At 39.2% G+C, this 10,993-nt stretch overlaps 1 long non-coding RNA gene across 1 annotated transcript in view; it reads right to left on the bottom strand.

Annotated features, from left to right (window-relative positions):
- Window positions 1-4,727: 4,727 nt before the first annotated feature.
- The window catches only part of LOC128140395 (uncharacterized), a 42,756-nt gene continuing 36,490 nt past the window's right edge, over window positions 4,728-10,993 (bottom strand). Inside the window, exon 3 of the long non-coding RNA XR_008234718.1 lies at window positions 4,728-4,874. This is a non-coding gene — a long non-coding RNA (uncharacterized LOC128140395). The remainder of the gene's footprint in view (window positions 4,875-10,993) is intronic.

Raw genomic sequence — 10,993 nt, 5'->3', positions numbered from 1 at the left:
AATGTTTTTCAGAAGTGCTTCAGTTGACAACAGGAGAATGATGTCCCTCCAAAGGGGATTCAGCCTTTCAGCAGATGGTGTTTAGTTAAAACACAGCAGGAAGGACAACATATGTAATGATCTTTACTTTGTTGCCTTTCTTCTTACAAAACATTGGTCCTATCTAAAAGGGAACAGTCAGATTTGCACAAAAGGCTTAATACCTCACATTAAACTAGGATAAATTATATTGCCTGCCAAGCAGCCACAGACAAAGGAAGTTTGCGCAATGGGTATCACCAAACAAAACCAAAAGGGTGTGCTGTCAAATTGCTGCCCTTGCTCAGGAAGGGAGAGCAGCGTGGATGGCAGTTTCCTCAAACTCACTCTAAACAGAGGCCTGGTACAAAACACAGTGAGGCCACAGGAAAGGATCTTGAGGCTTTGGGGGCTTTCGATCAACTCTGTGAGACTCTGAATTATGGAGGAGTTGTTGGACCATGGCTTCGGTTATACACCAGTGCCAGGTAAATGCTCCCAGGTCTCAGGCTGCATGGTGACTCTGCACCTGCAGCAAGCTCTGCCAGAGACCGTAAAGAGAGGACTGATATTCTTCCACAGCCACGTGATGTTAGAGGGGGACTCCCTGTGCCTGCATAGATATCCCCATAGCCTATCCTAGCGCTCAATTAAACAACAAACACACCTTACATATTATGCTATTTAGAAACAAAATGACAACATTCATGCAGCCTAAACTAGAGCGACATCTGTAATTTGTGGCATTTCAATACAATGGACTTACTGCCAGATTCAAAGGCAGTGAGCTATGTGGCAGGGAGCAGGAGCCAAGCATCCTTGTCACTCCAGAGTGCAGCACCATGGGGGGAGGAAATCTATGCAGGACAGCCCATTGCTCTGTGCCAGAGCTGCTGTGGGTGAGAGGTAGAGGGGGGAATTTTCCTTTCTAGGGCGGTCCAGGGGAATGAAGGGGTAACTCAAAAGCAGAGAGATTAAGTAGCTTGTTTGTGACTTGACAACTCAGTAGAACAGCTAGACCAACATCATACCCATTACCCTATTCTGCCACAATATCTGCACGTGACGAGAAAATATATATTGCAAGCTATGACGAGCAATGTTTGCATTATGCTTGCCAAATTAAAAGAAGAAAACCCAACAAACGAGACAGAGAGCAAGGCGAGTTGTCCCTGATGAGAAAAATAAATCTCTCAAAGACGGACCTTTCAAGGCCTGCATTCTCACATCACCACCCAGGTTTCTGGAATAAATGTCATGGTGTATCAAAGCAGCATTTCCTTGAGACACTGTACCAGCAGACACCTGGATGTCTAGTATGTGAACTATGGACTCGGAGAAAGGGGAGGTATAGCAAGCAGAAGACAGTGCAACAAAGCAAGCAACAAATATATATGCTTGTCAGCAGTTTTAATGCAAAAAGACTTGAGAATGTTACGAACAACTAAACCAGATGATACAGAATTACTGCAATTACATGAAAACATGGACACTCTACCATCGCTGTAAATCTCCAAATTCAGATCTTTCTATACCATAGTAAAGCCTGCCTAACAGTTAGTAACGGACCAAAAATATTTCAAAGTTTCCTCCTCCCAAGTGTTGCTTTAACAGTGGTAGACAAACATCCACTTAAGCTATATTGCTAGCAAATATGTTTTCTCCAGATGCTCTGCTTATTTGCTGAATAACCTCTTAAAAACAAACAGAAAGGACTACATTTTAAGGGTGATTAAATAAGCCATTATTATTATCATACAGTGGTCTTATATCCCACTGGCAAGGGTAGAAGCCAAATAATTTCCATGGAGGAGGAAGAGAACTAATAATAAACTTTCCAGCACTTACCATAAACGTAATTTTAATTGTAGTGAGGGAGAAAAGCAGCAGATTTCAGAGTACATAACGGAAGACAATTTTAATATCTTTTAAAAAGGGGTGATGTACACAGACATTTGTATTTGCAAGCCCCGCCACACTAGCACTGAGTCACTCCACTCAAAAAAGCAGATCCCACTTCCCTAGCTCACCTTCACTGTACTTTTGCATACTTGCTCATCAAAGGCCAGTAACCTTTCCACTGGGTGTAGAGTTGCAAGTGAAAGACATTTGTCTTACCTGTCCTAGGTTCACACAGAGTAGTGTATCTGCAGGAAGAGCTGGAGGTCAAGTGCAACTAAAACTAGTTCTAACCCACCAATTCCTCCCACGATTGTACCTTTCATGGAAGGTCATGTGGAACAAGGAAGAAAACAGCAGAGAAAAACAGATGCCAAGAAAATAAAGACATATAGACGTATTCTTACTTTCCAACCATTCTACGACACAACATACCTAAAAAACGTACCTCACCCCCACTGCAGCTCTTCCTACCAAACACAATCACTAGTCTTTTACCTTCACAAAGATTAATTGTGCAGCAGAGCTAGAGTCTGAACTCACAGCATCCCCACATCCAGGGGTCTCCATGCTTACCACTGAACTATGCAACAGGCTGATTGTCCTGTCTCTCCTCTCGAGCAGTCTGAAGGTAGCAAAGATCTGTGTAAACTCCTACAATAAACACAACTGTCTCATTACAGGCTTGGTAAATTATAGATTGGTGGAATGGTAGAGATGGCAACAAAGGTAATAGGTATGGAAAAACGTCAGGAAAAATCAATCTCAATAGCTAAAGGAAAAGTTTGTTGTTTTTTTTAAATCTGAAATTGATCTGTGAACATGCACAATTCAAAAATTAAAGCAAATCTGAACTAATTTCAAGTTTTCTCACCCAGCAGTTTGTTACAGTTGCATCAATGAGAGCTGCGAATATTTGGAGAATGAAAATAACACAACTTTAATAGGATTTCTATGCACAGGTACTCACCAAGGAACAATCAGAAGTATGTTGAAAGTACAGGGTCTGTCTTTGACAGATCTCTTCAAATAAGGACAGCAGTTAATTAAAAAATATACATCCCTTGCTGGAATAGGCATTGCTCCCTGCAAACAGAAACAGGGCTCACGGTGGACAACAAGACCCAATTGCTGCCAGCTGCAGAGGTTTGCAGCTACTGGCAGGGCAAGGATGGCTCCCTTGCAGGCAAGAAACAAGGCTGGGACACTCTGCAGCCCCCAAGAAAAAGCAAAGACCTGGGGCTGCTGGCCTTGTATGGAGATGTAAGGGAATTCACTCAGCAAAACACAAGCCTCCCTCTCCAATTATCACCCCGTCATTCCCCACAGGTGGTCCCCTGCCTCATCCAGCCAGGGATATCCCCAGGAAAGTGGGATAACTTCCTCTTGTACCCACCATATGCAGTGACAGGGAAAAGCACAGGGGCAGCGTCAGACCCCTTGACAAAGCCCTCCCTAGGCATGCCCAGCTACTGGCACTTGGGAACCAGACCACCTTGTGTTTATGGCTGTGGCCGAGGGGGCTGTGGGGACAGAGGAGGCAAAAGGGAATAGAGATGGAATGACACAGAACTAGGAAAGATTGACCAAAAAAAAAAAAAAGGAGGAAAAAAGAAAACTTTGAAGACAAAAATGGGTGAAAGAGCAAAATCAACAGAGTGCTCACCATAAAGCAAACAAGGAACTGAAGGGAGAGGGGAAGAAACATGAGTATGAGTGAAAAAGCAGACTCTGGGAAAGACTAGAGCACCACAAACCAAAACAGTAGGTCAGAGAACAGAGAAAGAACAAACGGGAGGAGGTCAACTTTTTGTTCAAATTTTACTGAAAGTTTGGTTTTCTAGAATGACCTTGACTGTTGGTTGGTTTTGCGCTAGCAAAACCAAAACAAAACAGGAAATTCCACAGTTGTGTGAATCAAAAAATATACAGAAGGGAAATGACAAAAATTTTGAATGATTTTGGCAGAAATTCAAGTGGAAAAATTGAGTCCAGTTGACGTTTTCATTTTTAGGAACAATGATTTTCTTTTAAAATTTGAGAGATTTTTATTATTGGTACTTTATTTCAATTGTTTGTTGGGAGAACATCTTGCATTTACATACTTGGTCATAACGCTAGGGCTTTTTATCACTTAAAACAGTTGTTAATACTGTAATAGTAGTTGTGTTTCAGTATTTGGTAACTTGAAACTTCAAAATCTCAGTGAACTCCATCCACACTGAATGCATGACAGCATCTGTCAACCTGAAGTAATTCAGAACCAGGCAACGCTGACTTAAAAAAGTTTACACACAGGGCACGGTACACGCTCAGGCAAAAAGCATAGAGCATGTTTTCAAATATATTTGACTGTAAAAGCACAGAAACCACCAATAACATTACAAATTTCTTTTTCCCCTTAATCTGAATCAAAGACAAAAGTCAACAATATTGCGTCTGTGGTTTTGCAAACACAAACCCCAAGAAACTAAACATTCTGAGTTTCTCAACATCAACAATCATAATTTGTCTTTAATGCACAGATATAGAAAATAACATTTTATATGTGTGTATCTATGCATGTATGTATACATTGACTATGCATATAAGACCTAGTCCTAAGCTATTCAAAGAAGGCAACAGCACCTTTATAAATAACATTTCTTTTACTGTTTTAGAAAATCTCAACTACAGTGTTATCTCTCACAACTGCTAGCATTGTTCTTAATATATGCAACTATTGTAGCAATTTAATTGTGTGATCATGCTGACTGTAATATGCTAGCAAATGCACTGAAACGCACCAAAGCAAAAGTAATTACCTCTTAATAATGAGGCCTCTTCCCATCATCACCAACTGTTCAGGTTTTCTTGAGGACTGGGCAGGTGGAAGCCTAATTTGGTTGCATAACATTCAAGACTGGACTTTTTGTGCAGTAAGAGCACCTATTGACTTCAAACAGGAACAACAGGACCTAAGACAGCACATAAAACATGGAAAACACAGAAGAATCAACACCTGTGCAAAACAGCATTGGTCGATTTAAATGTAAGAAGCAATGTTACTGCATAATACTTGATGACTGATGTGCTGGTTTTGGCTGGGGTAGAGTTAATTTTCTTCATAGTAGCTGGTATGGGACTCTGTTTTGGATTTGTGCTGGAAACAGTGTTAAAAATGCCAAGATGTTTTTGTTATTGCTGAGCAGTGCTTACACAGCGTCTAGGCCTTTTCTGCTTCTCAACCCACCCCACCAGCAAGAAGGCTGGGGCTGCACAAGAAGTTGGGAGGGGACAGAGCCAGGACAGCTGACCCCAACTGACCAAAGGGATATTCCAGACCATATGACATCATGCTCAGCATATAAAGCTGGGGAAAGAAGAAGGAAAGGGGGGACGTTCAGAGCGATGGCGTTTGTCTTCCCAAGTCGCCGTTACACACGATGGAGCCCTGCTGTCCTGGAGATGGCTGAACACCTGCCTGCCGATGGGAAGTGGTGAATTAATTCCTTGTTTTGCTTTGCTTGCATGCACAGCTTTTGCTTTCCCTATTAAACTGTCTTTATCTCAACCCACGAGTTTTCTCACTTTTACCCTTCTGATTCTCTCCCCCCATTCCAACCAGGGGGAGTGAGTGAGCAGCTGTGTGATGCTTCGTTGCCAGCTGGGGTTAAACAACCAGCAATAGAGAAAATATGACTGTAAGAAAGTGTCCTGTATTCCTCCTTGGTGTGTAAACTCTTCAGTACTTTAAGCACAGCCCTGAAGAAAATTATGAACTATGGATCTCTGCTCAAGTGCATACATCTGTCTTAACACTGTCATCATAGGCTTGGCTTCACATACAATAAGTCAAAAAATGTTGTTACATGTGAGTTTCACAAGAGATATGTTTCATGAGTATGATTTTTTAAGCTTGCATGATGACCAGTCTTGCATAGTGTGACCCCAACGCTAGGGAATTGTGCCTTTTTTATTCTCGCCAATGAGATATGCAAGAGAAACCAAAAATGTTTCTCTGTATGTTAAATAAATAAGAGCAGGTAGATAAATCTAAAATATGGCAAAACAACAAAATCCTAACTGCAGCTAAATTATGAGATGAAGTTAAACAGGAAAAAAGTAGAAGAAATCTAAATCTTCCTATTTGAACAAGCAATCATGTCTCTACTTTTCACCTGCCAGCTCCAGCTGTGCACAGCAATTAAACATACTATACTCACAGGCTGGTGCTATTGTCTTGTGGGATTTTTGTTTAGTCTGTGGTAGATGGCTGCATTTGAAAATAATAATAAAAGAGAACTTTGTATTATCAGAACTCATGCCAAGCAACTATAAAGAATTTTGATGGCTCTTTCATTTCACATGGGGCTTTAATCCGCAACAATTACCTTCTTCCAGCATGTGTGTGTTCCCTCTTTGTGACTGACAGTGAGTGTAAAAACCATAATAAGTGATATTGGCTACAAGCCACTTTGATATGACCTTTTCACATTAACTATTTAAAGCATTGACCACTCCTGAGGATTAAAATCCTCAGTTCCTCACTTGGACAGAATGCTTATAGATCTGGGATTTTTTTCTCCAGTGGATTAATTGACCCATTTATTTCTGCTCCCTTGATTTCCTAGACACGTATGAACACATCTGTAGTTGACTCGAGCACACACATTCATGAGATCAACAAAAAAGAGTGAGAGTTACACTTTTTGTCTGTAGATTTCTTTCACTTCACAACCTATGAACATCAGGTACAATGTAACATCTGGAACAGAATTAACATGCTCCAGATAATGCAGGATTCTTTTCAAAAATACTCTTCCTATAGAATAAGAAGTCCCTATTTGTGTCCACCACCTGACTTGCTGCTAAAATTATTATTTTAACAAGGTGTCATTGTATTTATTGTGGTGTTAGTAACTTCTCAGTTTTAGATTCTTGCTTTTTTAAAATTGCATAAATAAATTAGCATAAAAGGAAAAATATTTTACTGAGACAATTCAGAGCCCACTAAACCAAAGTAAATATTCAAGAATCACTTTTAAATGACTGCTGGGTGCCATTTTCAGTTTATGACTGATTTGTGATTTTTATAACTCTTATCCAAATGATCCTAGATATATCCTTGGCTTCTAAGGAAGCTGGAAACAACAGAATTATTTCGAAGATGGCAGTGATTCTTTCAAATCCAAGACTGAAAACAAAGTTCTCAGATCCAACCCCACAAGTTCATATATCAGTAGTTTACACCAATTCCTGCAAACACAAATTCCACATAGTTGTAGATATAAGCAATGTCACAGCAAAACTGAAGTTGATGGATTTGTACCTTACTCCCTAAAGAACTCAAAAAAACCCCCAAATAACCAACCAGTGCTATCAATGAAAATGACCATTAGGGAAGAAAACCTGTGTAAATGAAATGTTAGAAAAGAATTTAATCTATACATGTCTACGACTGAACCAAAACCCTTCCTTGGAGCTGAGACAGATCATTCTAGAGCAGTACTTTCTTCCAGGATACATACAGCTACATGACCTGTTCTGTTTTGCAGGGGAAACGGATCTTTTCCGAATGGCTGCACTGAATGTAGTTTTCCATGCAGTTTTAACAGACTGCAATTACTGACATTGCTGCTGCAAGCAAAGAAGGTGAAAGTTAAGTGTTAGTTTGTAAGATGTGCTAAGCCATTAACACAATTGCCTTTTTGCAAAGGCACAGATCTTCAGTCAACAGCAAGATAGCTTGTTTAAGTTTTGCTGACCAACTAAAGTTACAACAACTAGGTAGATTACTTTTTTAAAAGATTAAAATATAAAGCAGAATATTTGAGGTATTTTCATCCTATATAAAAGTGCTATAACTTAAACAGATGCCTATCTCTACTAGAAGAACCATTCCCCAGCAATGACCAGAGGGTAGTGTGTTATAAAAAAGCCAACAGGATCAGATTAGGATAAGATTATTTAGTTCTTCAGTTTTAGAAACAACTGGTGTTTCAGCTGAAACAGTCATCAGCAGAATAATTGTCAAAGTTTAACTTTGTTAATGTCGATATAGTAAGCTACACTGCAATGAGGTGAAAAAGGACTGTTCACAGCTACCTCAGAGCTGCTGCTTGTTTGTCCCAGTCTTGACACTTGGCAAAATACTTTCTCTGTAATAGAGACTAGCAGTTCTTTAGTGAGGCTCTCGTAGCTTTTCTGAAAAGCTTAAATAGTACAAACATTTAAAAGAAGATTTCTGAAAGCTCAGAGGTGGCTTTCCAGGGAATTTGTACTTCTGAATCACCAAGGGATCTTAAGAAACTTCCTCGGGAACTACAGAGGAATTTTTTGCTATCTTACTGGCTCAGTGTGATTTTTAATAAGAAAACTGTTCTAATTATAAATCAGGTTTACAGATTCAAAACACTACTCAGTGTGACATCACCCAATGTTAGAGCAGCTGTTACAACCTTAAACCTTTGTAGTCATTCAAATCTATTTGAACTCCTACAGTCCACTGAAGGTGACAGCTTTGCACAAAGGCTTTATTATACCATACTAATACAATTAAGCCTTAAGCCCAGATCCTTCAAATTATTTCAGATGGACAGGCTGTCAGTCTGTACGAACATCTGTCACAAGGTGCCTCCAATGCTGCAAGGTCTTATTGACAAGAAACAGTTTACAGGACCGGAGCCTACCTTTGTATTGTAGCAAATAAGTACTTAGGATGTTTTACATGTAACAAAACATTAGTGGGCTAATTGCTGAGCAATTATTTATTCAAACCTGAATCTTGCAATTTCTCAAAATTCCTGTCTTCTGATGTTTTTCTGTTGTTACTATGGGAGAAGCAGAGCAACAATCCTCAACAAAAGCCCTCCCTCAACAAAACACCATGAAGTCTTCATTACCTTTAATCAACCATTCTTGCCCGCACCTTTCTGCTGACTTATGCAGTTGTGTGCCTATTAGACAGACTGGCCTATTAATTCAGCTGAAAAATAAGCCCTCCTTAAGAAAAGTACTTTCCAGGGGACTCAGTCCAAGGGGCGGTCCAAATTACTGCACAGCTGCACATGAATCAGTATCCCTAGAAGTGAAGGAATGAGAACACATAACCAGAGAAGAAAGAGAATCAGTCTGAGATCCGTGTCTGTTGACCATAAAAATCACACGCTCAAGTTAATGATAGTGCTAAATGTGCCATTTTGTAGGTAGTTCTCAGCCCATGTAAGGCCTTCCAAAGAGATTCTGTGATCTACTGCCAAATTTATTCTAGTGTTGACTTAGAAAAGAGTTGGAAGGCTGACAATGCTCCATGAATTATTGATAGTGCACATTTTTGTACAGATGCATTATTGTTTACAAATATTGTCAATATAAAAGGACAAGATGTATTTCTTAATGCACCAGTTCCTAGCTCCTAGTCAGTCAACAAGCCACATGAAAAGAGCAAGATAGATTCAATTAAAGCATAACTCAGAATGTTTTATAAAACAGAACACTTATGGAAGAACTCATTTAACCTACTGTGTTTTTAGAAGCAGAAATAATTTTTAAAAATTTGAACGTACTTACATGTATTTTTTGTTTGTGTTATTATAGTTACACACCTAGAAAACTGAAGATTTTATGATAGCAGCCTAATAATTAAATATTTGGTCTGATACCTTGAATACATCAATTCAGCTTCTCTCTAGCTCCCTCCAAAATTCAACAAATCTATCAGTTCTGTCCAATTCATCCATTTTCAATCATTCCTCTAAAGTCCCCCCACATTATGTGATTTCCTTCATAAAAGCTCACATTCATGTTACTGTCCCGTCCTCAGATATCCCCCATCCTTCTCACTCCCACTTCTACAGTTTTCTCTATGACAAATGCCAGATACACGGTTTGGGGGGGAAAAAAAAAAAAATCACCAAATTCCAGGAACTGCAGCTTTAATATGAACTCTTAATATTGTTAGCCTAATAATAATAAAAACCCTCACAAAACTTGGTAATATTTACCAAGACTCACTGTCTCTGGTCACACTAGAATTCGTCAAAACTCTGTAATTAATCATCTTGATGGGTATGATTATGGCAAATGTGCATACTGTCAGACACACCCACGTACACAGTGAAAGGAAACTTCTGCCAGTATTTTCTTTACTTCTATAAACAATCTTTCACTTCAAGTGTTTAACTGCTTTGGCTTGTAAATGTAAGATACTGTAGTAACGTAGCAGCAAGCAAATTTACACTGCAAATCAGAGCCTTTGTTTTTTCTCATCAATAAGCTATATGGCTTATGTAATCGGAAACCTAAAATGTCACACCCTAAAAGATCTGTCAAATATTTAAATTAACTAAACGTGATCTGTACAGTAAATAAAGTTACCTCTCAATTCTAAACATAACACAGTGGGAGACCTCACGTTCGCATTTATCACAGACAAATTTCATTTTTTCTGCAAACTATTTATTCTGATGCTCAGAAATTCAAAGTGCTACTAAATAAATGCAGGCAGTATCCCTGCATGGCAGCTTAAATGAATTTGAGAGCTCCTCCATGATCTAAATAGCAGTTTTCTTGTCAATCTGGCTATAAAGAGTAGGACTTAAGAGTGGTACTCAAATTACAAACATATGTATGTACTCCTCATGATCCTAGAGACCCGGGGAAGAAAACAATGAATTAGAGCTGAAATTGAGAACAAGTTTTAACAGCCTCACATACTTCAGCTAAACATCTGCTAAAGAGTGAGAGTGTCACTGGTATAAAGCACTTGAATCCATCTGCTCTCTTCTCTCAGCAGGGATTGTTTTATGTGGCATAGAGAAGAGACTTGGATGTGGGAAAACATCATATTCTAAATATTAAGTGCTTCTGAAAACTGAGGTGTCTTTCTGTGCCTAAATACATCTCAAAATGTGACCACTGAATGCCACTTTTAATTGGGCCTTTGACAAAATAAAACAGAAGAAATAAAGATTCTTTTTAAAAAAGTGATATGGAATCTACAGTTACACACAATAGGTATTTAAAGGGTTAAGCACAGAAAAAGACCACAGGCATGTCCTGCAATGCTCTTTGCTCAGCAGGAGCCATTGTAAGA

This window comes from Harpia harpyja, chromosome 4, assembly GCF_026419915.1.
Source record: "Harpia harpyja isolate bHarHar1 chromosome 4, bHarHar1 primary haplotype, whole genome shotgun sequence".
In the NCBI taxonomy this organism is placed as follows: domain Eukaryota; kingdom Metazoa; phylum Chordata; class Aves; order Accipitriformes; family Accipitridae; genus Harpia; species Harpia harpyja.
The sequence above is the reverse complement of the archived record's forward strand: the minus strand, read 5'-3'. Positions and strand labels throughout refer to the sequence as shown.